Raw genomic sequence first — 25799 nt, forward strand, 5'->3', positions numbered from 1 at the left:
TTTCGCATGCGCAACTTGATTGATGAAGATAATATTAAATTACACGGAAGTAAATAAGATAGTCGTGATTAATGACATAGGTTTCGAGCGCGAAGGGCCGCGGTAAAGAGTAAAGTGCCCTTTAAATTCTTGTGCTTGTGAAACTGAAACTTGTACTGACTTGTGCTAGGCTAGCACAACTCAGATATGCAATTCTGAGTCGATCCAAAGTCTAGAAGTCGTGATTAATGACATAGGTTTCGAGCGCGAAGGGCCGCGGTCAAGAGTAAAGTGCCCTTTAAATTCTTGTGCTGGCGAAACTGAAACTTGTGCTGACTTGTGCTAGGCTAGCACAACTCAGATATGCAATTCTGAGTCGATCCAAAGTCTAGAAGTCGTGATTAATGACGTAGACTGCGAGCGCGAAGGGCCGCGGTCAAGAGTAAAGTGCCCTTTAAATTCTAGTGTTCGCGAAACTGAAGCTTGTGCTGACTTGTGCTAGCCTGCAGCAACTCAAATATATAATTATATATTGTTTGGTTGACTTATACGAATATAAATCTTACTTTTCTTCTTTTCTGCCTAAATCGTTTTTTTCGTTTTATTCCTTTCATGATTATTTTTCGAAGATAATACTTTAGCACAATGTTAGCACAACTTAGCACAACCTAGCACAATAAAAAAAATTTTGAAAATCAAAAAGTGGGGGGCTACCAAAAAAAACGGTTTTTTCCATTTTTCTCGCTCATTTTTCGTATAAAAAATTTATAATTCGAGCCAATGTAGCACAAACCTAGCACAAATCAGCACAACTGTCAAAATTAATAAATTCGAAAAGTGGGGGGCTAACTTCATACAAGCTCAGTCTCAGGACTGTCAACTCAATAAGACCCGTAGAACTCTTTTATTTTTAAAGGTTTTCCTTTTATGCGTGTTAATTCTACATAATATTATGTATTTATAATTTTATGTATTTCTAACTACGCTCGCAACAAATGTATATTTTTATAATTACAAGTGTAGAACACTAGTTTCAATAAAAATTTTTTTTTAAATTAGGGAGAGTCCCGCAGATCCAACGAAATTGACGATCCTGAAACTAAACATCGCGATAGTCAGTCGCGGAACTCGACGAGGAAAAGAGAGAGGCAAGGAGAAGAAAGTAGGCGCAGACCTGGAAAATCGACTTGAAAGTGCAAGTAATTCCGAGCACTGGTCTAAAAATAGTATTTTTTTCTCGGTACCGATCGTTATCTTTTACGTATTCTTGCTTCGTCATCGACACCGTCAGCTGTTTGTCTCGTCGCCCCTTTCTCACGTGTATCTTTGTGTATTTGTTGGTGATTTACATTTAATATCAATGTCAAACGTCTTTCACATAATTATTAAATCATAATAAGCTTTGATAAAATTATTAAATCAACATGAGGGTTAGGAGAAGGATTGCAAGAATCAATGCTAGTTTTATAGTAAGTAATAGTAATTAGTAGTTTTATAGCAATCTAGTAAAATATTGCAAGGAAATTTCGTATTATTTACATTTAATATCGATATCAAACGTTCTGGCTTTAAATATTTGAACTCTCTCCAGCGATAAAAGTCAAAATGGAATGTCAAATGGTTACAAATACACAAGGCACGCATATGTCATAACGTTGAAACCATAAACGAAAATACGGGTCAAAATATGGCGTAGAAAAATAATTATTTTCAATCCTGCTGCAACGTTTTTGGTTTGGACATCTGCGCCATTTTTTGATCCGCCGTGTTTTGCGTTTATCATTTCAACGTTATGGCCTATGCGTGCGTTGTGAATTTGTAACCGTTTTAACATTCGTCGAAAGAAATATCGTTTGATATCGATATTAAATGTAAATAATACGAAGTTTCAATTTTTTACTGATTGTACTAACGCCAGCATTGATTTTTGTTTGTTTTTATTCTTCTCCTATTCATATTGAAATTATTCTTCAATCCCGTCTTACACGTTACGAAAATAGAGAGAAAAAAAAACGTACCGTGTATTTAAATTAATATTAAACCTTACGCGCTTTTAAACTACCCATGTGCACTAATTAAGCATTCTAAATGGTGCCATTACACCGACGCGATAATTCCCCGTTTTACACGGTCTTACACGATCGTATCGCGCAAATAATAATAGCACATAGTTTTTCGCGAGAGAGAGAGAGAGAGAGAGAGAGGGGCAAAATGCAAGAGTGCACACGCGAGCGCCGGTGCACTATGGGAAATCAAACGCCTTTCAAGAGATTCCACTCGACGACCCAGTTGCGCGACTCGAAACTTGCATAGAGCGTAAATAGAATCACCCGGTGGAACCGCAAGTTTTCTCATTCTAAACTGTCCGTCCACGTGCTGTTAAAAGCGCCGTGGATGTGCCCGCTCCGGATGCACCCCTCTTTGAATCGCGAGTAATATCGACTCCGTACTGTCCGCGACGGAGTGAAATTACATCATGTTTGTTACGTAATCATCGATATCGGCCAGTCGATACCTCGGCAACGCTATAGACGTTCCAGCCTCCTCGACAGAGACGGCAAACTGGAACTTTAATAAACGAGCATTTACCCCTCCTTCGCGCTTCGCGCTATCGATTTCCGTTCCATATATCTCCGCGTATCGTCGTGTTTCGTGTATACATCTCTTTCTCTCTCTCTCTTTCTGTCTCTTTCTCGTAAATAGGCAAAAATTGCATTTCCACGAAACAGCCATTCTTATCGGGCGCATTCGGCTTTTTGTTCGCCGGCACGTTCCTCTGAAAACGCGCGTATCCATTCATCTACAACAGCGTTTCTCGTGACGTGCGCGGCGGCGTTACGCTCGGCGATGCGTATCGCGAAGAGTTGCACTTAAGGACAAACAAAACGACCATCTGCGCGTTATCGCGCATACGTCCACTCGTTCGCCCGCGATCCGTCAAAACCGCGCACGCGCGCGTTGCACGGAATACCGATAGAACAGGATAAATAAAATAACGACGCGAAGAGCCGAGGTCGAATTTTCCGGCGCCGACCTTGAATCCGGCGTCATCGCGAGGACGCCGTATCGATCGACCCTCGTCGTGGACTCGGCAGGTCGCTCCGCTGTCGATTCGTTTAAATGCGCGCTTTAAATGTGCCTGCCTATTTTCATCTACGTCAGTCTAACGACCGTCTGACCGTTGCACGAAATAACAAGGACACGTCGCGTCGCGTCGCGTCGTGTCGCGTCGCGTCGTGTCGCGTCGCGTCGCGTCAACCGGCGTCAGGGTGGACGAATCGATATATCGAATGCCTAGCTTAGGGGTGGCTGGACGATCGAGGTCCCACACAGGAGAGGTTGTGATGTAACCCGAGGCATTCTTCTGCTTGCGTAACACCGACCCTTCACGAGCGTGGGAAGTAGATCTAGCGGAATCGCCGATGAGTTCTACGGGAAATTGCGCGTGCAACACACTCGGTACGCTCAAACCGTACTCTCTAAATTTCTTGGAGAGAAATTTCACTCGAGAAGTTGAATGACTATCGAGCTACTCGAAACGGAAGAGTGAATCTCATGTATACACGGAGAGAATTACCGTAGAAATATATGCAAAAGATCAACATTCTTCGCAACAATCCTTTCATTTCATATGTCTTACTTTTATATCGTACACCCAAGAAAATATAATCTTGTTGTTGGTGGAAATTCTCTTATATGTGTCCTCAAGAGAATTCTCCCGAAACTGCAAAGAAAAATATTCTAACATCCCAAAGAAAGACTCTAGTTGCGAGGTACTATTTCCCGCAATTCTGAGCGAAAATTCTTACCGACCTTGAGGATATATAAGAAGATTTCTAAAAGTGAGATTATATTTTCTTTTTATAAGAACTGACATGTGCTATTAAAAAATTTGTTTTGTTTCTAGCGAAATTGACTACGTTCCTTAACAAGATAGATCTTATTGATAGTCTATTTCTGTACATTAATAAAATTGGAAAAAATTTATAGAAAAGAATTATATAAAAAAAAAAAACTAATATTCTCTTCATATAATCGGTTATAGAACGGTTCAAGTACTGTGAAGTTGGAAGCTCACTAAACTGTCAAAATTGAGGGTCATTATCGATGGGCTTACGGCGTAATAATATAATTAATAAAATAATTAATATTATATAATAAATAACAATAATAATTAATAATATAATTACTATGCAAGCCTGTCGATAATGACTCTCAATTTTGACAGTTTAATGAGATCCCAGCTTCATTGTATCTGAACCGTTTTGCAATTAACAAGAGAACTGTCAGAACTATCCCTTGTCGATTTTGATGGACTTTGGTTATATTGTAAAGCATAAGAAAATACTACATATTTTTTTTAGCAACGTCTCAATGTTTATGGATTGAAATAACGAAAATAACGGATTTTTTTATTTTTGGAGAATATCTTCGGAAATATAAGGTATACTTCATCAAACATTGAAATATTTGTAATATAAAATTTATAATATATATTTGACATGACAATATGTTGATTTTATCCCATTACTACATAAACGAATTTTATTTTAATGTATAAATTCCAGCAAATATTAAAATAATATAAATCTTATATATATATATTGCATAATGTGTTACATTTTCGAGTTATCTGTACACACTATATAGCGCGCTCGTGCTTGCAGAAGTAAAAGAATCTATATTTCCTTATTGTACGCATTGCGGCTCTATTTTAATTCACCTTGCAATGCCGTATACAAGTATATTACTATTGTTATATATACACATTCATCTATTCTCAAATCTTTATTTCGTATAATATGATGCATATTATGTCATTAAAATTAATCCGTTTTCATGCCCGTTTTCATGTAGTATGAGGCTGTTACTGAGTACAGCACAACTGAAACGAAATAACGCAACATTTTCTTACAGCGCGACGTTTATAGCATGACGTATCACGTTTTCCCAAAAATTAAGTAAAAACATAATATTATTATACATGGTGGATGGTTCGATGCTCTCTAATTTCTGTTCCTACAAAATTCTTAAATTTTGCAAAGATAACGAATAAGGTTAAATTTAAAAAATGTTATTTTTGAAAAATATAAAAATATATATACACACTACTGTAAAGAATATAAAATACCATAAAACTTTTGAATAAAACATTTTTTCATATATATTTTCGCATATATTTTCGAAGGTCGTAAAAAACTATGAAAAAAATTCGTTATTTTTGAAGAGTCAACTCCTAAATGGTGAAATACGTCCTCAAAAAATATATGGGTTCAATATTTTTTTATACTCTATAACATATCCAAAGCCCAATAAAATCGGTGACAGTTCCCCTGTCACCGTCATAGAAACACTCTAATCGATACGAAAAAAACATACTCATATGGAGCCAGAATCCACTCTAAGCTTGAGTGAAACGTTCACTCTTGCGATTTTGAATGGTAATATTTTCATTATTGCTTTTAGTGAAATTTTATTAAATTAAAAAATTATATAAGAATAACTACTACGTAGATAGTGTGTGTAAATACACTATCTACGTAGTAGATAGTATATAAGTAAAGGTGAAACAAGACGTTAGGTAGGAAAATAAGATTCAGGCAGAAAAAGGTACACAGATAATAGAGGTTGTGGCGTTATTAGGAACGGGTAGTTAGAGTAATGTAGGTAAGTTAGGTAAGCTTAAATTAGTACGATAATTCAGAGGAAATTATCGATAAAGGAAATATAATAGGTAGTAATAGAAGACAGAAGTACATAAGAGATGGAGGAGAAAGAAGATACAAGAAATGAAGAGAAAAAGTAGCATGATAAAGAAGCAAGATAAAGGTATACGAGAGAAGGACTGACGGCACAGATGTTGTACAAATAAAAATAGTAAAATATAAAAAAGTAAAATTATAGAGTATGAAAAACTCCTTCTTAGCGATGTAAACTGAAGGAGGAATAGGAAGTGAAGAAAGAAGTAGCAGTGACTTCATAGTGTTAGTGGGATGTATAGAGTGGAGTAATAAAAGTAACAAAATATAGAAAAAAATTGGAAGAAAGAAGAATGAAGAGGAAGAAGAGCAGTAAAGAAATCGAATAGGAAAAAGAAAGATAAAGGTGTGTGTAGCTAAAAGAAAGGACAAAGTTTGGAATATTGTATATAAGAACGATATAGTACTCGTTGAATGAAGTAGGAAAGTGTAATTAAACATGATAGATAAGCAGACATAGGTAGTATAAAGATTAGGTAAAAATAAAGAAGATTGTAAAAGGAGGTTATAATGAAGACTAATTAGATAATGAGGATGATACTGTAAAGTCAATTAGAGATAGACAGTGTAACTATAGGAATATTAGTAACTAGATATGGGTAGAAATAAGGGATGGATGTAGATGTGTGTTAAGGAACATAATTGTGAAGCAAATCTCCTTCTTGGCTATGTAAGCTAAAAAATATATACTGATACTAATACACTATTATTTCGAGTAAAAATACTGCCACTTTTCATTCATTTCGAGAGAGATTCCATTCCAAGAAATTTAGAGAGTACACTCCATTCTCTTTCCACTCTCTCTTCGGAGGTTCCTCGCATTTTTGACAACCGGCCAATACCGTCGCGGGGAGACAAGTAAGAGTAATTTTATGCATGAGACGCGAGATCACAGCACGAGGTAAAGAGACTATTAAAAATTCAAAACGTAAACGTCTCGCGATTGTCTCTAAGGAGAACAAGATGGAAGGATAATCCTCCTTGTTTCTTCTACGAAGCTGACTTTCTTATCCTCGTCTTCTATTCATTAGAATCAACTGCTCGGAGGGTACATGGCTCTGAATTTCTTAGAGTTAAATTTCATTCGTAGAGCGGCTACCAGGTCACTCAAATTCGAGTTATTTTTCACTCAGAAAATTAATTCTTTATTCTATATCAGCGAGTAAATATTTCCACTCGAAATTGAAGAGTGAATCTGATGTACTCTAATGTCACAGTAAAATTTCGCTTTAATCGATTGAAACATCCATTCATATATTTTATTTTAATGTTTAAGTCTTACCAGATATATATTTGATGAGATTTAAACCTTAAAATAAAATTCGTTTACACACGCGTTACAAAATAAATCTTATATATTAGTACGTCAAATATATACTTTATAAATTTTGTGTTACACTTTCGAGTATTTCAATATTTGTTCAGACATCACCCTATATTTCCGAAGATATTCGTTAAAAATGAAAAAAAAAATAGAATCAAAATCCACTCTAAGCTCCAGTGAAACATTCGCACTTGTAATTTCGAGTGGCGGTATTTTCACTATCACCTCGGGGGAAAATACCGCCACTTTCCACTCGTTTTGAGTGAGATTACAGCGCAACAAATTTAAAGAGTAGGAAACACGAGAATCATGCGCCGGTTCTGCCTTCACTGTTGTTGTCTTTCGTGCCGCCTCGAGAAAGGGGAGCGAAGGTAAAGAGAAAGTAAAGAGAAACTACCCTCGCGTTTCGTTCCAAATGCGTCGTGCTTCCGCGTAACCGCGATGACTCAGAGTTCGAAAAATGCAAATTCCAGCGCGGATCGCATGATTTCTCGGTGGCGTCCGCGAGAATCGTTCGAGGGCTACCGCTACTTTAACGACCGCTTTGGAAGTTGCCGGTCGATGTGTTTGAAGCACGCGAAAACGGTAAAAGTTCGCCGCGCTGCGCCGGCAACGGGTAGCGATAACGGCATCGCCCGCAAATCGATACTTTCGCAGAAACTTCCAAGTGTGTCGCGAATTTGACAAATCACACGTTACAGCGGGAGTGTCGATGCACCCTCGCGGGGAGAAAAAATTAACGCCCCGCTCCGATCGTACGTCCGACAGATACGAGATCGCTCGGCGGAGTTAGGAGGCCGCCGAAATTGCGAGCGTTTCTCGCAGAAATATTCGCGAGGAGGTACGCGCTCGCTCGCTCGCGTTGCCGGAGTGGAAGGATCGGCCGAGGGTTAACCACGAATCGCGCGATTCCCGCTCGCAAATTGAACGCGGCCAGATAAGACAGCACGGAATAAGTTTGACGGAGAAGTTTGACCGTTGAAATAACGGCACGGCGCGGCCGCACGAGGATTCGCGGCCGAACTTTACTTTCCCTTATCGAAGGGTCGAATTATTCAGTGGACCAATGAAAAGGCCGCTATCGCCGAGATAAGACGCCATTTGTCAGTGAAGGAAGGCGCGTTCTATTATAGATAAACGTTATCTGCACTGGCTGAAGTTTCGTAAACGCGAGCACGAAGTTAACGCGCGCAACACCGCGCGTCTTCTCGCACGTGCCGAGAGAGAGAGAGAGAGAGAGAGAGAGAGAGAGAGAGAGAGAGAGAGAGAGAGAAAGTTTCTAGAGAAAAATTCTGTTTCATTCGCGTCTTAACTAATTTCCACCCGAGAGCTAACGAGAGACTTCTCAAATTCGACGATTTCTGAAATCTGCCCCTCATCCCCTTTTCTTCCCGCAATCTCTTATCCGAGATGCTTGACACAGTTTCCGACTTCATCATCGAGTGCTCTTCATCGTGACACATTTTCCGTTGTACAGTTACACACGGAGGTCAAACGGATAGGTCGCGCACTTTCGACACACAGGTAAGACCTTGAACTTGTTTGACTCTTTTGTAAGAGAATCCGGAATTCTGTAAACCTCACACTGCTTTTCCGGTGATTTATCGTATACTCTCTTAAAGTCAATCAATAAGGATGTTTCTAATTGAATCGGTGAAAGGACTATCTCACTGATGAGTGTTCACTGATTTTCAGTGAAAACTCTCGCTCAAAATCTGCACGAAAGAAAACGTTTGGTTGAATTAAAACCAAATGTCTGGTGAAATAAGAACGAACCAGAAATTCCGGTTGAAGTTGTTTTTTTACCAGCATTCTATTCATTAACAAGATTTCTGGTTAACTTGAACAATTGCAAATTCTGGTTAATCTCAGCTTTATTTTCTATTGCCAAACTATTTCTATTTCTGGTCCGTTCATATTTCCCCAGATATTTAGTTATAATCCAACTAAACTTCCTTTTCCGTGTGTAACACACAAATTCGTTATACACTATACCATATTCAACTTTCTGCCTTCACGGTGATGGAATCAACGGCTTCCATGTGCCTTGCGTGCAATGACATTGCCTGTGCTTGCATATTGCATTAATAGTGGGAATAGTCGCTATTATTAACTACTACCACCACCACTACTACTGATTGCAATGCTATACTTGTAACCAAACTAACAGTTATAAGTATAGCGTTTCAGTAAAGAATACACTGATAGCACTCTACAGAGTGCACACGTATTTAGATCGCATTCGGAGAAGGTTACGCCTGACTGCACTACCAGGAGGCGCGAATTCGAAGGTAGCGTGAACGAAGCTCCGGCCGCAACTCGCATAATCGATGCTGCAAACCCGATTATGGTAATTTGCGCGGGGTTAGACACAGCTCGCGCTTGAAAACTTTAGAAAGCGGCGGGCGCCCGCCGCGTTGCAACTGGAACACCTCTCGGCCTTTTCAAGGACAGAGACGCGCTCTGTTACGCCAGCGTATCCTTTGACCTTTTCCTATACACTGTAACCGTTTATGTGGTCATTCGGTTATTTAGTATATTCAACCACATAAACAACGTATAAATAACACTGACGCTCAAGGCACCGCGCGGCACCCCGTGAATAATGAACAGCGTGCAATCGGCGCGCCCTCCCCTTCCCAGTCCCCCGCGCGTCGATCGAAAAATGACCCGAGCGGATACGGCGATGAGCGCGTTCGCCGGAAATCGCTCGTATCGATCGGGCATCGTGTGCCTTTATCGCCTTATTCTACGCGCGGGCATGCAACAGTTCGCGTTACGTCAAACGGGAAACTGAAATCCCGAAATTAGACGTAATTTCAGCGCGCGCGTGCGCGTGCTGGATATATCGGATGCGCGGCGCGTGACGTATGATCGATATACTCCGCGGTAGATTCCCCCCGACATCCTGCCGCAAATTACATAATTATTCATAACACGAGCGCCGTTGAAGCACCCGTTACGTTTACGGCGAGAGGAGCGATACTGCATTGCCAGTCACATCGCGAGGTTGTTTTCCTTGATTACGAATTTACCCGGCGCTCAATCGCGCTCCCGGTATCTAATTCTCGCAGTCGATCTCGCTAATGGCCGATGACACGGGAACTCGCCGATGAGGGGGAATTCGGGTTAACGGCGAGCGCGAGATATCCGAGCCCTTGCGCGGGCTCTCGTTATTCGGGCCACGCGAAACGGGATACGCAGGTGGGAACACGAAATAAAAAGAAGTACGAGAAAATGAAAGAAAGAGAGATCGGTTATGCATACTAATGGTACGACCATGCTAATGGCGCCTCGCGCTCTCGCGTTTGTACGCTCAAAACGGAGCGGTTAGCAATTCCCCAGATAGAGAGGTGTACGTAAATTTAGCAGCAACTTTACTAGTCGGTTTGTAAAGGTTGCATCCCTTATGAGTGGTCCATCCAGCATTCATATTTGTCACATGAAATGACCAGATGAAAACACGAGAGAAACATGAGGAGGATTATCAAAATGCATTCCAAACAACGTGCTGTGTAATATGAAAATTCTGAGTGTAACTCTCAGCCAATTCGTTCATGTGTGTGTCAGCATAATAAAAATTTACATTATTTTATTATGTTAACTTAATGTTTAAGCATTAAGCGATATGGCGCACGGGGAAAATGTAGTCAAAATTATCAAAGCTTCTGTGTGAAAATGTAATTTTGTAAAAAATTTAAATTTTTACCAAAATTTTTGTGATCTTAGACTACAAAGAATTATGACCTATATTATTATATTGTTTGTTTAAAAATGCATATTTGTGCACGTTTGACACTATATTACGAAATTATTGTAATTACTTGAATGCTTTTTTTATTATATCGCATATCAAGTCGTGCCACAAATTGATTAGTTTTATAGCAATTAAAAAAAATGGTAAAGCTTCTATTACCGATCTCTCGCGCCGTGAAAGTTTATCCGGGTCCCCATCGATGAGGAGGCTAAATACCTGAGACGTCGCTCTCGACTTCAGGTCGCTGCGGATAACAAGGGTAGCAGCGAGGAAATATCGTCGATGGAGGCGACGAGAGCACGTGTTGTCCTTATCGGGATAGAAGGGGATCAGAGGAGCGATCGACTAGTCGAATCTGGGCAGGGAGGATCGCCCGAATGCTCCGTCCTGGATCATCGTATCTCTTGACCTTACTGGCCGCGTTGCGGGTCAGGGGTCAGGAGTCGAGTGTGTGACGTCGCAGTCGAGCGCAGGCCTCGCGGCTGCTCTTCGTGACGCGTTCATTAATCGGTTGCGTAGGAGAATCAGGTTGCACGTGAGCGCGTGAGAGCACTCCGAGTATCGTAGGCGTACGGACGATCGCGGGGGCGGCGAGCGGAAACGTAGTAGTAATAGTAGAGGGGTAGGTAGCCAGTAGTAGCGGCGCGCTTCTACCCCTTCTGGTCCTGGCTTATTGCCATCGGACTGCCAGGGAGAGAGGAAGAGACAGAGAGAGAAAGAGAAGGAGAGAGGGGGGGGTGGAAAGGGGGCGAGAGAGAAAGAGAGAACGCGTGCGCACTCGCCGCCGAGTGCGGCCACTGAGTCAAGGTCTCGTTGACTGGTCTGATCGACCTGACCTCGCTTTTCTTCTTAAAACGAGTAACCGGCCGCGCGAAACATCGACCGAAGGCACGCAAGACGCGTTCCTGCGTACCTGGTCTAGTTCGTTGGCTGGTTACCTGCGTGCGTGCGGCTGTTAACCGACGACGTTCAAACGTTCTGGCGTTTCTCGAGCGGATTACGCCGCCTCGCATCGCGAGTATCGATTGCTCCGGCGACTCTCCGGTCGCAGTCCGGTGACTTCTGCCTCCGACGAAATACCACAGGTCTCACGAAATGCCACGGGATATGAAAACTATCTGTACCGAGTCTGAGCGCGTAATTCCGAGTCGAATGCGGAAACGCGAAGGCCGATCGGCGAAGGCACCAAGTTGTCAAACTCCCAACTATAATTTCATTACATGATCCCAATAAAGTTGATCTCAATCAGTTATCTGGCTTCTAGGTGATGTTATCCGGTCCTAATGACTCCTATAACGCAGCATAACGATCAGGTTCTTATTAATAATGGTTCTTACACAGTCTTTTTTCATATAAATAATTTTACTATGTTTTTATTAGTGTAGGATGAGATTGCTAGTAAGGTCTATCTTTTCTGAGGTCGAGAGAGTCTCGATCCTCTCTTAAGAGAGAGATAAGACTCCGTGGCACTCGCTACACGATCGTCCCCTGAAGAACAGAATTTTTAATCCTCGTGGAGAGTGATGGCGGTAGAGGCTTTATTTGTATTGGCTTCCCGGCCACAAACCCCTATTCTTTCGGAGATAGGGAGCCCCGGCGACCTTGCGGAATAATGGCTACAGACAACTACATCGGACTTGTCGGGGGATGAGGCGCCAGATGGGAAAGACACGCGAGGCGTGCCGCCTTGAACTCTCCTAAAGCCGAAAACATAGAAAAACGTAAGCAGTAAAACTTAACCAGTAAACAAATTGACCACTCGATTCTTCTTCTATGGTTCAAGAATACTCGATTGTAATTGCTAATTTTCTTACTGCTTAAATTTTTTTGTACCCGTGCTTTAAAGCCTAATCCGCAATGTGCTCTTTGCTTCCTGTTTCTTGTCCTTTGTCTTTTTTTAGTTGAAGGCTTAAGGTGTGAGTCGGAAAGAGATAAAGAAGAAGAAACAAGAAGCAAATAACACATTGTAGATCAAGCTTAAGTCTCGCGAGGAGTACAGAGAAGGCATAAAGAACAATAGCTTCAGGCTCTCCTAACGGGACAGTTAGGGGAATTCTCTTTTGACGGGGTACAGATGGACTCCCCCTCGACTGATGTAATACTCACGCGATTTCGGTCGAGGAAGTCCGACTATCTGAAGCTGTCTAAAAAAAAGAGATCTATCTTGTTGAGAAAAAAAGCAGCTTCGATAGAAACAATTTTTTAATAGAACATTTTAGTTCTTAAAACTCTAAACTAAAATAGCGCATGAAACAGAAGAAGAATCAATTACTGCAGAATATCGATCTATTCCTCCTATGTTATAACAACATGCTATAGCAATGTTTATTATAAAATCCTACGTGTAATAATTAATAATTAATAATTAATAATAAAATAATAGTTAATTATTAAAACCTAGTTAATTATTAAAACCTAATTAATTATAATTGAGAGTCTATAACACACATCACTTTGTACAAACCAGATAACCGATCGGAGTCAACTTGATCAGGATCGTAGAATAAATTTTGAGGTCGAGGTCTGGCGCTGCAGAGCTATTCTGGCTTACGAGTGGCTCGATTATTACCTCGTAGTTCCCGCAAGCGCGCGATGCGTAGATAAGCGCGATTGAGAGAGAGGAGTGCGTAACGAATGAATGACTCGACTCGCTCACTGCCAGTAGTAAAAGCCACTTATTGATCAGACACGAACGCATGGCGTCGCGAGCACGCGACGATAAACGTGGGACGACGCGGATTAACCCGAGTAATTTCGCAAACGATGCTTCGCTTACCGAGTCGCGTGTGAGTATGTGAGTGAGTGAGTGAGTGAGTGTGTGTGTGTGTGTGTGTGTGTGTGTGTGTGTGTGTGTGCACGCGTGTGTGTGCACGCGTGTGCGTGTGCGCACGCTGCTCGAACGTTAACACATTTACTACTGTAAACGGCGGCTCTACTGAGCCAATTGATTTTTTTCGTGCTGTGCGAGTCTCTACCTCGTTAACCGGGCCAACTAAGACGGGTCGCCGGCGATCGCCTTAAATCCCATTCGCTCGCTGCAGTCGATATTCGATTAACTGCTAACGGGCACGCTTCGCCCGCGGGAGTTTCCGCCATTGTTCGGCGCTGCCTACCCAAACGAAGCGGCAATTGCGTGGAATGTCGTAGTCCGATCGTCCGCAACGAGCGCGATACGGAGCCCGGGAGTTAAGCAAAAAACCACATGCCAAATAGATTTGCTGTTATTCCGGCGAAACGAACGTTTATACGCGCGCACGTAAGGAAAGAAGAAGGAAAAGTGTCCCGCAAATCGCCGTCCCCGCCGTCGTTTACGTCTCCCTCTAATTAATTTCCCGTAATTTCCGAAAAACGGGGAGCGAAAGAGCGTGAGTAAATATTCATTGCGGCTAAAGCGAACAAAGTCGCGGACATCGTCGGGCTCCGTTCCCAGTAAATTCGTTGGCCGACCACCGGCGCCGCCAACCGAGCTGCGTTTATGAATTTATGAATATTGCTAAAGCTAAAGTCTCGGGTCGTCGGGTCAAAAGTTCACGTGTCCTTCCGGCAATGCGCGGGCGTGCTTCGGCGAGCGAGAGTGGGTTACGGCGACCGTCACGCGTATACAATAATTCGACGTGCGATCCGCGTCGGTGAGGTCTGCTTTTATCCCGGAGCTGTATCGTTCGCGCAGCCTCGGGCTTCTTAACGACATTGATAGCTGGTCGTTGCAGAATGCGCGCGCGCGGGAGTAACCGTGGCGCTTCACTTTCAAAATTTAATGCAACACGGCGCGAGTTAGGTCGCAATTTGCAATTTGTAGCGCGCCGGGGCGCATTATACGCCGGTGCATTACGGCGCGATAAAACGTTAATGCAAGCTCGCTCGCTCGGCCAGTCGCTCGGCGCGGATAACCGCGTACTATGTGTGCGCGCGAGACCGCCGCCACCTGCAAAGGTGGTCCCTCCTCGCATCTTCCGCTCCGTGTCTACGTCTGTACGTGTATTTTTATTCAGTGGGAAGATACGGGTGTATCCGCGAGATCGGCGAACGCACGCGCGCCGAACGAAATCGACTTGGAGATTCGCCGTCTGGTAGACGCGGAAGACGCGAGACGGAAACGCCCCGGCGGCTCGCCTCCTCGGCTCCGCGTAAGAAGACCGACTCTATCGTTGCCTCCCCGGAGAATCAACGGAACGGTGCCGTTAGTTTTATCATCGCACTTTACGGCGATCGGAGGGCGAAAAGGCCCGCGTTCGCTAAATCCTCCCGCGCGGCGCGTTTTACAATCCTTTTCTTGCTTCCCTTTTTTCCCTGGGAATTCTCGACCCGGCTGTGAGAGCTTTTTTTTTACGACGCCCACGTATTGCCGGTCATCCCGCTGAATTTGCGAAACGCTGGAGAGACCACCCACGCACGTCCCGTACATCCACGCACCCTCGTCGACGCGACCCCGTGGGTGTTCCGAGAGATTGTCCCCCGAGGTTCATACGAGTGCACGCGAGCGTCAGATGCAAGAATTGTTTCCGATTGTGCTTTGCAGCGGACAGCGTTCACTGTTTCACCTTCTCGCAAAGGCGGAGCCATTAATCCTTCTGTAAGCGTGAGGTTTACAGGTGTAATTTGAAAGCTATATATTAAGTTAGTTAAAAATACATTGTTTTTATGATATACACAAATATTAAGAGAATAATGAAATATAAAGACAATTTTGGAGATATATTGAAGATATATTATGGAAATTGGGTAGAGTTCTATTACTTTCTTGCAATTCCGAGAATATCTGAAGACATGAGACGAAACTTTTATCTTTAATCGACTTAAAAAGGAACTTTTTTTTATCTACTTCAAAAAGAAACTTTCTGTAATAATTCGAAAGTAAATACAAAACGAAAAACTTTTTTAACAAAAATAAGCTTTCAAAACGTCAAAAACTCCAAAAAGTATGAAACAGTTTCGACTCAATATTCCTTGCACAATCTTATTTTATTTATTCTAACGATATTCTAACGATAAAATCAACGCGAAAAGAACACATTAGATGGATAGCCAATTATATTACTGTAAGGAAATAAATAATAAACACCGATATAATTATTGACTCAATGAGTCAGATTTTCGTGTCAATTTCTAATAGCATTAGAATATTAGAATAGAATAGAACGTTTTAATAATATTTACTATATCCCTTAGCAAGATAGATCTTACTGACAGTTTATTCTTGCACTGTTAGAAATATAGTAAAATAGAAAAGAATATATAAGAAAAATAAATTTTTTTTTTCGGACAATAAACCGCCTCCAAAAACCTCAAAAGTCCTAAAAAGTGTAAAATAATTTCGACTCAATATTTCTATGTCTTTCTAAATCTTTAATTTTTTAGCAGTTCTATAAATATTATAAAGCATATGTCATAAGCAAAATTGTGCAACTCTCGATAACGTGGCTCGCAAACGATCCACACACGACATAAGCGGAAAGTCACCGAAAATCGGTCCGGCATGGAACATGTTGAAGAGGACAGATGTCTCAAGAGAGGAGGAAGAAAACCAATTTCGAGCTCGTTGCGCGCAGAAGAGGAGCCCTTTGCGGCGATTCGCGGAGAAAAAATTACGTTCGCGATGGCAGCTGAGTGCCGAGCAAATCGCACTCGTGTTCGTGTGTCCACGTGTGTGATCGAGATCCCCCCTTTCCCTCCCAGACTGAATGTCACACACTTTGCCCACCGTATCCTTTGTTACACTCCCGTTTGCGTGGAGCGAGTAACATCGTTTCACGATACAGTCGTGCTGGTTTCCTGAAAGCATTCGCAGTCGAACTCGTTTTGCCGCCAGTTTCACGCGCGGGAGAAACGCACCGGGAAAGGAAAAACGGGTAAAAATAAGGTGAGAGGTCGACGTGAAGGAGGAGAAGCGCGTCAGCTCCGGTAGATCGACCTGAAAGTCTTCGGGACGCGCGTGCATCTTTCGAGATACATACTGACACATACATTGTGTATACGAACCGACTATCGTGTTTCCCGAGCGATGCGGAAATGTCGAGAACGCATGTGAATGAAATTCTGTCTTCGCGCTTCGTCTATCTGTTTTTATTTCTAAACGAGCTACGTACTTTGGAAGATAGCAGCGAAACAATTTGAGGGAACAATAGGAGGATCGATTATTCTCGATATTAGATTTCGGAAGGGTAGAATGCACGAGATCATCGGAATTGATCGCGAGTAGACTGCCCGACTAGAAATGTATCCCAGGTTCTGATCAAGTTGATTCCAATCAGTTATCTGATTTATATAAGGCGACGATATCGGGTCCTGAAGTTATGTAACGCAGCGTGGCAATCAGGGGACTTTATTAACTTCCTCAGTGGTAATTTAAAATGATTGTTCGATTTCCCCTGGGCGGGTTTCCTTTTAATAAATGCACTTGGATTTTTCTTTCCTCTTTATTGCTTTTTTCTTTGAATGATCTTGAAAAGAGCACACAAAATATATGTAATTTGTATTTGCTAAAAAATACAATAGTTCAAGCAAAAGAATTTAATATTTTAATAGAATTTAATATTTAATAGAAAAATATCTTTAAATTTCAATGTTTTATCACAAAAATTTTTTTGGAAACTTAAAGGATTGATAAAGATTATCAATAATTTGGACCCGATAACATTACTTTGTACAGAACAGAAAGCTGATTGGAGTCAACGTGATCAGGACCATAGGATAAATTTCTAGTCGAATGCCTGAACAAAAATTCATCTTTCCCCGTGCGAAGTTGCGAGGGATGAACGCGGAGGACGGACGGAAACGTCATTGTCACGGCGTTATCATCGTCCGCTGTTTAATATTATCCTCGTACAAGAACGTAAATCAAGTTAATTACTTGCAAAATGGCAAAAGAGAGAGAGAGAGAGAGAGAGAAACAAAGGGAGAATGGAGCAAAAAGAGATTCCCTAAGCCGAGAAAAAATGTGCAAAACTAAAGTCGCTTTAAAAGTGAGTTAATACTTTAACAATCGTGAAAAGTTCGGCACAAGGTTGAAGGAGCAAGAGGAAGAGCGGGTGTGGAGGGATCTCGAAGGAAGGATATCACGCGCGCGACCGTAGTAGCGCTTTAATCCATTCAGCTACCGGCTCAACTTCTCCCGGGCATTTTGCAACTTACTCGTTAATATTGTTCTACGGAAATCTACTCCCCGCGAGGATGACTCGTAGACAGGATGCATAATGAAACTAACGCGCTCGCTCATTTAGCTCGTTGCGAGCGTGATTAATTAATCGGATGTATCGTTAAACGGGCGAGCTTAAACGCAGGTTAAAAGCTAAGCGGTCCTCGCGCGATGCTTGTGCTTTTTCTTTTTTTTTTTTTCTTTCTTTTTCTTTTGTTTTCTTATCTTTTTTGCCGCTTTCCCTTTTACATGCATACGAGCGTTTGTCCTTATTATCGAACGCGATATCGATTCGCGACTCGCCCGACTGCGAAGCGAAAGTGCGCGCGCGAAGGGAACCGGCTACGTCCGGTCGGGGAATCACGTGGGCGGCCGAACAAGCAAAAAAAAAGGCAAAAAAATAACAGAGCGCGCGACACCAAGTTGGTGCAGGGTCAAGCCGATAGGTCAACGTACCCACGGAAACCACCTACGAATGACGCCCCCAACGGACCGGAGTGATCGGCTTTATCGAGGCAGCGGTTGCGGCGCGGAAGAACGGAGAGTAGCCGCGATATTTCCGATACGCGCCCTACATCTTTGTCGTCCCGCTCTTGCGGTCGAGTCTTTTTCATCGCGGCGCAACGGCACGTACTTCCCACACCCACGTGTTCAACTCTTTACACGTCCACGACTCTCTCTTCCTTTCTCTTTTTCTCTCTCTCTCTTTCTCTCTCACTCTTCTTCTTTCTCTGCTCGCACTTACGTGCACGTTATTAACGTTCGGTCTCGGCGGATACGTTACGTTAAGGCAGTACTTTGGTTTGAGAAAGAAGATACTTTTCCGGAATTTTTTGTAAGAAAACTCAAAAATTAAATAATGTTAAATTTTATGTTTTTTAAATTCCTTTTTAAAAATAATTTTTATTTTTTGTCTAAGTGACTAAAACACTTATTTACGCGTTATATCCTGATTATTAGAAGCTCGTAAAGAAACGCATGTGGACAGTGTAAGTGATTCTGGCTCGACTAGATATCTAAAACCTAAATTTTTTTTATTTAAGAGAAATATGACTATCGCCTGAACTAGAATCACATTAATATGGTGAACCATTATTCTAAATAAAATCGCCTTTTTATCAAGAAATCTTAGTTTCGTCTTAAAGTGTAGTTAGTGTTTCATTAATAAAAAGTAAAATAAAAATATAATGTTTGTTCTTGTTCAGACGATAGTCACACTTATCCTGAATAAGAAAATTTTTTGCTTTTTTCAGATACCTGTAGGAGAGTCATAATCACACTATGCGTGTGCGCGTTTTTGCAAGCTCCTAGTGACTAACAAGTAAACCTACCCAAAAGTTACACTCCGATTTATTTTTAATTCAGCATAAATGTAGAAGTACAAAAAATATTTAGGTCATATTTTTTCATTTTGGCCCACTTTAGTTTCACGGGCAATTTATAGTTTTTTAATGTTCTCACTCCTATCATCAATAAGTGCAACAAAAATGCATAAGAAATAAAATTGAATACAAAATATAGGCGTTTTTGGTTTGCATAATATGAAGTTTGAATATAAAGTCAAATGTGTAAAATTATTTATATAAATAATAAAATGTTTAAACAAAATATGTAAAAAGTTGAAAAAATTATTTATACAAATAATTTTTCGGTTTAACCGAGATTCGAACCATTTTTGACTAATTTAGCATGGATTTGAAATGTTTCGATTAAAATTTCGACTAAAGAAATTTAGAATGGTTTGTGTCTCAGCTATGCCGATTTTGTTAAAATTATATAACTGTATCTTGTATTCAATTTTATTTCTTATGCATTTTTGTTGTACTTGTTGATGATAGGAGAATATTAAAAAACTATAAACAGCCCGTGAAACACAAAGTAGGCTAAAATGAAAAAATATGACCTAAATATTTTTTTGTATTTCTACATTTGTTTACAAATTAGAATAGAATTAGAAAGAAATCGGAGTGTACCTTTTGGGTAAGTTTATTTGTAAGACATAACATACAAAAGAAGAACGTTATCATTATTCAGTCAAGAAAAATATATTCTTAAAACAAAATTTAAAAATATATAAAATTTGACATTATTCGATTTTTTCGTTTCTTTGTAAGAAATTTCAAAAATATTTTTTGCAACCTTTCAAACCAGAATACCTCAAGTTTGATGCGTTCTGTGCGCGTGTGTGTTTGATAAAAAAAAGAAAGAAGAAGAAAAACGCAGCGGGAAACTGAGAAACACTCGCGTACCGACCGCAAGCGTTTTCCATGCGTGTGGAAACGGCAACGGAGCCGCTTCTTTGAGAATTTTTCGACGTAAAAATGCGCCGCTAAGAGAAACGCGTGCTTCCGCGCGTACCATTTGTTTCTTGGAAAAAAGAGAAACGTATTTAATTCTCCTCTTATTGCAGAGATGCGCGCTCCCGCCCTCTTTCTCCCTCTTTTTCCCGGTCCCCTTATTTCCGCGTTCAGAGACTCCGGTGCTACTCAAATATTCATGAGCCACTCTCTCCCCGGTAAACAGCTGAGAAAAAAGCAGCTACGTTGTCTCGTATTTAGCAATTATTCAATTAGCCGACCGTCGCTGTGACGAGGGAACGAGCACGCGAGCTTCCGTCGTTGATGAACGGCATGAGCCGTCGGCTTTGCATTTTTGGACGACGCTTTCGTTAAAAGATATCTCGTGGTTCGCGATCGAACCGTCATGCTATTCCAGGTTTTATCTAACGCGAATTAAAGGCCGCTCCCGTTCCTTCTCTCGGATAACGATCGGGCAACGGTACGATAATCTGAAATTAGATCAACGATACATGGTTTCCCGTCGTAGTAGCTCACCGTGCGACAGAAGTGTTCCGCGCTTCCGGTAAGAAGATAGACCCCGACCGTTCGATATCCTATCACAGAAGTTTCTTTATCCTCGAAAATACCGATGTATCGCGCCTGGATTTCCAGCCAAGCGTCCCCGAGTGATCTTATTTCTCTCGCATCTGTCGCACTTTAATTCGCCCGCGAATTGGACTTGGTTAGATGGCGTGCAAGTGTATGGATGCTCGATTAACGTGGTACGTGAATTCGGAGTGATTTTAATATATTAGAGAGTCAGATAGGGAAAATTATGCAGGATTGAGTGATTATGTAGATAGTGAATAAGTGAAGGCGAAACAAGACATTAGATAGGAAAGCAAGATTCAGGACGGAAAAAGTGTATAAGTAATAGAGATTATGACGTCATAAGGAACAGAATTAGGGCAATGTAGATAAGCTTAAATTAGTAATACATAGGAGATTATCGATAGAAGAAATATATAATAGATAATGACAGAAGTACACAAGGAATAGAGGAAGAAGAGGATACAAGAAATGAGGAAGAAAGGTTGGGTCATCAGATGAGATAAGGAAGCAAAATAAAGGTATGCGGAAAAAAGATGACACAAGGACCGGTGGGACGTGCAAGTAAGAGAAGTGAAGTGCAAAGAACAAGAGGAAGATTATAAGATATAAAAAACTTCTCGGTGATGCAAGCTGAAAGAGACAGAAGAGATGAAGAAGAAGGCAGAAAAATCACTTCGTAGAATTAGTAAGGAGTATAAAGCGGAATAATGAAACTAACAAGATATGGAAGAAAATTAAGATAAATGAGGATGAAGAGGAAATGAAGAAAGTGAAAAAACAGTATAGGAAGAGGAAAGACAAAGGAATAGATGTGTACAATTGAAGGAAAGGATAAAGTTTGAAATGTTGGGTATAAGGACGATATGGTACCCGTTGAGTGAAATAGAAAAGTATAATTAGACATGATAAAAAGAAAGAAGATGTAGATAGTGTAAAATTAAAAAATTCAAATTAAAAAAGGTAAAAATTAAACAAGGTGAAAATTAAAAAAAGTAAAAATTAAAAATATTGCGAAAGAAAATTACAAGGGCGTTTAAGTAACAAGGATGAATAAAATGATAGATAATATTATAAAATCAAAGAGATCAAGGCTATGTAACTATAGAGATATTAGTATAAGATATTAACTAAACAGAATTAGAAATAAGTAATAGATGGATGTGTATGGTTAAGGAATATAATTGTAAACGAAGTCCCTTTGACTATGTAAGCTAAAGGAAAATATATTGATACTCTGAAATCGCCCGCGAATTTGTGTCGCGTTTCGTAGGGGGAAAAGAGGACACAAAGTCGGCACTTTGCCAGTTTTCTGCATGGATTTGATTAAACACTATTTTAAACTACCCAACGTTGTCCGGGTTATCACAAAGTGTCAAGAAAATAAAATCAAAGGAAAGAAGTGAAGTTCTCTAGTTAGATTTCATGCTAGTCTATATTCTCCACAAAGTCCTACCGCTGATGTTATTTGCAAACGCAAACAGTGTCACTACACGAAAATCTCATCGAAGTCGTTAATTCCATTACCACAGATGTAGAAGGTTGGAATTGGCACGATTTATAACGAATTTGTATACTACAGATTTTGCAATGAAATCTTACTTCGATTGCAGTTACCGAGAAATTGCCGACAAATTCGATCTCTTGTTACTTCGGTTGCCTGACGGCTAATGGAGCAATTTGGTCTGACAAGAGAATATCTCTCGAATATCCTGACGAACGAATTCTTGAAAGAGAGAAAATCATCCACTGCTTATCGCGCGGTGAGATGCTCATTCTACTGATTCAATCAGAAACACTTTTGCTGATTCACTTTAAGAGAGAGAGAAAGTAGATAACTCATCGTTTACATAGATGACATCTCATACATAGTTTACGTTACCTAGACGTAGAATATCATAACTTACACGCAAATACCCAAGTCTGGTGCCGGCTGCTGGACGTCTCTCACTATCCGCTCTGTCGCGAAATTGTCCTTATCGTTGAGGAAACAGACGACGTTCTCACGGGCTGTTACTTCATACGGAAATCTAACTTCCCCGTCGTCGGACTAATCGTCGATGCTCTCGGCTGAGCGATCGCGACCCGTCTAATTAAGATCGCAATCGCGGTTGAGAGTCATTGTGCTACCCGCGATCACCGTCGTTACGCTTTTCGCTCGCGAGAACCACCGACGACGACTCGTTACCGTCTCTCTACCGAGAGAAAACCGCAACTAGCGGGGAAACACGAGGAGAGATGCTCGAAGCGTCTTAATTAAATATAAGTAACAAGAGAGAGAGAGAAAGAGCTCTCGACATTCGACATCTGCGGTCGAGCGGACAAACGAGGAACTCAATCCGGAAACCGTGTATCTCACCATTCGCGGTAAGAGCCGCGACGCTTGGTTGTCTCGCGCGCCTCCTGTATAATTTCTCGTTTTCTCGTGCCACCAGTTAACCGATACCCGACAATTACGGGTGCCGATCCGAGGCAAGGCCGCGTCCTCTCCGAAGAGTCGTCGCGATGACGGGGAGAATCTCGCGCGGCTCTGGGATTCGAATCGATATGTCGCCACCGTGTTGCATCGTCCCGTAACTCGTCCTCGCCGTTTCGAAGGCTCCTTGAATTATTCCTCGGACGACACACGTACACTTTCTGTCGCGCGCGCGCGCGCGCGGATACGTGCCTGGTTTCTTCCGTTTTCCGATCGTTCGAAGGCCGAGCGCGACGGAATATTCTGCGACGCCCGGCGTACGTGATTTCTTACAAATGCTCATTGTCGTTCGCATTAATGGCACGTTTACGAGGACTCTTTGATCCTTCTCGCACGTCTTAAATCTGGCGTTTTATTCGCGCTTTTGATTTTTTTTTACTGTAAGCTCTAAGGGGGTTATTCGCTAACCCCCGTGTGGGTATCAATAAACTCCAATCTACTATATTTTATTCTTTCTTTCTTTCTCTCTTATCATTCGGACAAGTGACTCGTTAATATAATTTGAGAAGATCATTCGATTCGCTCACCTTTCCGTGCCACATCTATCGTCGAGAGTCCTCGCATCGAAGACGGAAGTTCAGAATCCGCACATGGCGACGCCGAGGACACGGAGTTCTGCAACAGCGACAAAATTGGCTTTTCAAAATCGCAATACTAACTTCTCTATATGATTATAGTTACAAATACCAAGTATTTTTTCCTCAATTCAGTATTAAAATAGAATTAAATGTCTTTTTCACTTACTATATAGAAAATATAGTTGATACAGAGATAATTAGAACGCGACGTAATATGATCTGTTACAAAACAGATAAATGATTGAGATCAGCTCAGTCAGCATGAACAAGATTTACAACCATCCGAGATATCAAACGCAACCGTGAGCACGGAAGGAACGAACGATTCGGCGTGAAAACGTAAAGAAGTTTCGCCGGATACAAATCAGTTATCGTCATGGCGCAAAGAACCGGCTCCTCGGAGCTTCGGTTCCTCGAGAACGCTTACGGCAAAGAAACGTATGTACAGGAAGACGTCGGCGGAGAGAAGTCGCCGCTCGTCTTCTTCCGACATTTCTTTCTTGCGAGCGAGCGCGAGACGTTCTTACAATTTTCAAGTCGTCCCCGTTCGCGGCTTCGAGTCACGGCGCGAGGAAAAACATTTTCCGAGCAAATTGGAACGGGGCAGATAGCTCTCGCGGAGCCAGCGAGGAGATGAGGCAACAGCGGAAGTCTGTCTGGGCTTAAAGAGAGAGAGAGAGAGAGAGAAAGAGGGAGAGACGACCAAGAATTTCTGTAGCCCAAAAACGAGCTTCTTCCATAATCACCAGACGTTGTTTCGCGTGAGGATTAACGAGTTTTGCGAATTCTCGCGACGTCCTCCATTATCCCTCTTTCATCGTCGCGCCCGAGATTATTTATCGTGTCGTTATTAGTCCGCGCACCGCCATTATCGCGCACTTCTCTACGTCGCACAAAGTAGAGCGCGCGCTCGTTTAATCTGCCAGCTCCACGTTGATACGCGGCGTCGGGCCGCGAATTAGCATAAATACCGAGAGCGATCGGCTCGTAACTCATCCAAGAATGATTTCCCCTTCCGGCCTGGCGGTTATCCTTGAACGCCATAATTAATAAAGCTTCGATTAATGTGTAATCAGTTAGGCCGCCGGCCGATCGAAAATTAATGGCTTCGATCGTTGTCACGCGAGTTTAATCGCAAACTGCCGCGTCACGACGCGGACGGAATCGTTGTATCGCGTGGTGCGTGAAATACGAGCGGCCGTGGCGGCGGCGGCGGCTGCACTGATCGATAGTAACTTTCTGGCTGATAAGAATGCCGTCTCGAGCGAGCCAGACCAGCATACTCGCAAATTCAAACGGCAGAGCGGGACAGGTGACAAAGAAACGACGGCGGCAAATGAAACTTTACGGCAAGTTTTACGGCCGAATTTTGGCCCGAATGACTGCGCTAATATCGTTAATCCGCGATATCCGACGCGATGCCCTCTGATAACGCGCGTTTCTTCCCACGAGAGCAGCGCGCAAAGTACGAAATACGTTTCTGCCTTATTGGCGCGAAATGAAAAATGACACGTCGCGCGCGTTAGTTGGTTGATCAATTTCGTTCACGATTCTGCTGAAAAGAATTGTTTTATAAAAATCAATGATATCCTTTTATTAAAATCGAGTAATTGATATGCACATCGTATAAATATATCGCAAAAATTTCTAAAGAATCGATAAAAGTGTGTAAGTGAAATTACATGTAACCTATATTTCGACTTTCATTGCTTTTAAAACAATTAATATGGGATAAAAACAGATAAATTTCTATTAAAATATGAATAATCAAATATTCAGTAATTTACCACATTAAATGTAGCTGGAAACAGGAAGTAAATCCAATTCGAAGAGAAAATTTATAAAAGATATATATATATATATATATATATATATATATATATATATATATATATATATATAT

The 25799-nt window shown here is 41.5% G+C and overlaps 1 protein-coding gene across 2 annotated transcripts in view; it reads right to left on the reverse strand.

Moving 5' to 3' along the window:
• Window positions 1–25799, reverse strand: part of LOC116842418 (heparan sulfate glucosamine 3-O-sulfotransferase 5) — a 59495-nt gene that overhangs the window by 19772 nt on the left and 13924 nt on the right. The window contains exon 2 of one of the 2 annotated variants that reach the window (XM_032811622.1): window positions 23846–23933. The exons of the other annotated variant lie outside the window; for it this stretch is intronic. The gene's annotated coding sequence lies outside the window, so the exon portion shown is untranslated. The remainder of the gene's footprint in view (window positions 1–23845; window positions 23934–25799) is intronic. 2 annotated transcript variants of the gene reach the window in all.

Source organism: Odontomachus brunneus, unplaced genomic scaffold, assembly GCF_010583005.1.
Source record: "Odontomachus brunneus isolate Ranch 3 - 2012 unplaced genomic scaffold, Obru_v1 Obru_scaffold_025, whole genome shotgun sequence".
Classification (NCBI taxonomy): domain Eukaryota; kingdom Metazoa; phylum Arthropoda; class Insecta; order Hymenoptera; family Formicidae; genus Odontomachus; species Odontomachus brunneus.